At 61.3% G+C, this 2716-nt stretch overlaps 1 pseudogene; it reads left to right on the top strand.

The window, feature by feature from the left end:
* The first annotated feature begins 111 nt into the window (after window positions 1-111).
* On the top strand, window positions 112-2327 carry LOC116465628 (chloride channel protein ClC-Kb-like; annotated as a pseudogene).
* The last annotated feature ends 389 nt before the right edge of the window (window positions 2328-2716 follow it).

Below are 2716 nucleotides of genomic sequence, written 5' to 3'. Positions count from 1 at the left end.
CAGATTCCGGTCAGGACCTGGCACCCCCTCCACCCTGGGCTGTTAGTCTGGGACTTGAGTTTGGGTGGGGTGGGAGCGCCATCTCGGCTCTCCACTGCCCTCCTTCCCCAGAGACCATCACCTCCCTCTACAAGACCAGTTTCCAGGTGGATGTTCCCTTTGACCTGCCTGAGATCTTCTTTTTTGTGGCGCTGGGGTGAGTGGGTGCCTTGGGCCCCTGAGAGTCCACAAGACATTCCCCCCAGGCCTGGACTGCGGCCCCTGGTACTGGGGTCAGGCTCTGGACTCTTGTCTCCGTGCTCCCCAGGGTTGTCTGCGGCATCCTGAGCTGTGCTTACCTCTTCTGTCAGCGCATCTTCTATGGCTTCATCCGGAACAATCGGTTCAGCTCCAAACTGCTGGCCACCAGGTAGGCTCCGGGCTAAGGGCTAGGGACCTCTCAGCGAGCTCCCCCCGCACCGTACTCCCAACATTATGTAGAAAGCTCCACCCGCCACCTGAGCCCCTAAAGCCCATCCTAGCTCATGCCCCACGTGTGGAGCCCCTAACACCCCCTACAAGTCCCCACAGTCACTGCCCCACTACCTTACTGGCCTCAAACCTCTCCATTTAACCCCCATATCTCCTGGAGTCTATACCCCCTCAGTGAACCCCAACCCCCTCACTGACCTTTAACCCCTTCTTGGTCCCTCTCTCCCTTTAAACCATGTGTGCCCATGGCATTGGCTAAGTCCTCCTGCTCCAGGTGCATGAGTCCTGCCCCAGCCTGGCCCAACTCTGTCCTCCCTCCCAGCCTGCCTGTGCCCCAGTTCTCCTCTAAATCAGCCTCTACCCCTAAAAATACCCAGGAGTGTGGGGCTGACCCCACAGGTTCTGTCCCCTGGAGCTGGCCCAGTCCATGTCCCCCATTCCTGCTCTTCCTCCTCCCCAGTCCTTGCCTTGCCATCCTGCCTTGGCGAGGCCCTGCTTCCCTCTCCTTGGGATGTGGGAAAGGGAGGGCCAGCCCTAGAGCCCACCCACCCCCCACAGCAAGCCTGTATACTCCGCCCTGGCCACCTTGCTTCTCGCCTCCATCACCTACCCGCCCAGTGCCGGCCGCTTCCTAGCATCTCGGGTAAGGGGTCTTGAGTGGGGTGGCAGGAGTGGCGAAGCCCTATTTGTTGCCCCCTTTGCGTGCATCTCACTTAATCCCCCCAATACCCCATAAGGGAGATGCCTCAGCATTATTTTATAGATGATACTACAGCTTCGGGAGGTCAGAGCCCTGCCCAAGGCCCTGCTCTGGGAAGTGGCAGAGGAGGATTCCAGGTGGGGTCAGGAGGTGCGGGGGCGGCTGGGGTTCTGCCGCTCGGGGCCCCTCATGTCCAGTTCCCACCTGCCCCACCACAGCTGTCCATGAAGCAGCATCTGGACTCGCTGTTTGACAACCACTCCTGGGCGCTGATGACCCAGAACTCCAGCCCACCCTGGCCCGAGGAGCTTGACCCCCAGCACCTGTGGTGGGAATGGTACCACCCGCAGTTCACCATCTTTGGGACCCTTTCCTTCTTCCTGGTTATGAAGGTGGGCCCCCTGGCCCCCAGGTGTGCGCAGAGCCAGGACCAGCTCTGGTGGGGAGGGGCGGGGGTGCCTTCTCGCAGCTGGTGGCATGGAGCCCAGGCCTTCCACCCACACTTCCTGATGTGCCCCTTGCCCACTGCATGGTCCTGGACAAGTGACTTCAGCTCTCTGGGCCTCAGTCTTCTCATCTTTAAAATGGGGTGGTTACCGGGAAGGCTGAGGAGGAAGAAAGGAATGTACCTGGCACAGTGCCAGGCACACAGTGGGCATTTCTCAGGGTGAGGACCCTCCCCTAATGCCAGACTCTGGCAATGGGTGCATGGCCGGCACCCTCTTTCTCTCTAGGACACTCCCCTGTCCCCCGTCCTGTCCACGCCTTGCCCAGCGGCCTCTAACCTCTGCCCCGGGCTCCCCACTCCCACAGTTCTGGATGCTGATTCTGGCCACCACCATCCCCATCCCAGCTGGGTACTTCATGCCCATCTTCGTCTATGGTGAGTCTGGAGTCCTGAGGTTCTGAGAGTTTCGGGGTTCTTGGGGCAGGACCATGGCTTCTGGTTTACCCTCCCCAGGTTGTACTGAGGATGGTCCTCAGGGATGGAGGGCTGTGGGGGATGGGTCAGCCTGGCTCCCCTTCACCCTAAGTTTGTGGCCAGGAGCTGCTATCGGGCGCCTCTTTGGGGAGACTCTGTCTTTCATCTTCCCTGAGGGCATCGTGGCTGGAGGGATCACCAATCCCATCATGCCCGGGGGGTATGCCCTGGCAGGTGAGTGGATCAGGGCCCTGCTGGGTGGGCAATGTCGTGGGGCTGGGCTGGACCTGGAGAATTGGCCGGTGGCTCCACAGGGCACAGAGCAGTCACTGAAACCCCCAGTGAGCCCCGCACCCCTCATGGGGGTCTGTCCCTCCTGAGCCCCACCATTCCCCGGGGCCCATCACTCCCTCATGGCTCCTGTCCTGTCCCCAGCCCCGCGGCCTCCCTTATCCCTCTCCTCTCACCAAGCCCAGGCACTGGGCACTTCCCACAGTGCCCGGGCTGTAGCCTCTTACAAATCACACCTTAGCCCCTGGTCGCAGCTGTACCAGCCTTGCCCTAACATGAGGCTGGCTCCTGGCCTGAGCTGCCCTGCCTGCCTCTGCCCTTGCAGGGGCTGC

Source organism: Hylobates moloch, unplaced genomic scaffold (genome assembly GCF_009828535.3).
Source record: "Hylobates moloch isolate HMO894 unplaced genomic scaffold, HMol_V3 SCAFFOLD_9232, whole genome shotgun sequence".
Classification (NCBI taxonomy): Eukaryota; Metazoa; Chordata; class Mammalia; order Primates; family Hylobatidae; genus Hylobates; species Hylobates moloch.
The sequence above is the reverse complement of the archived record's forward strand: the minus strand, read 5'-3'. Positions and strand labels throughout refer to the sequence as shown.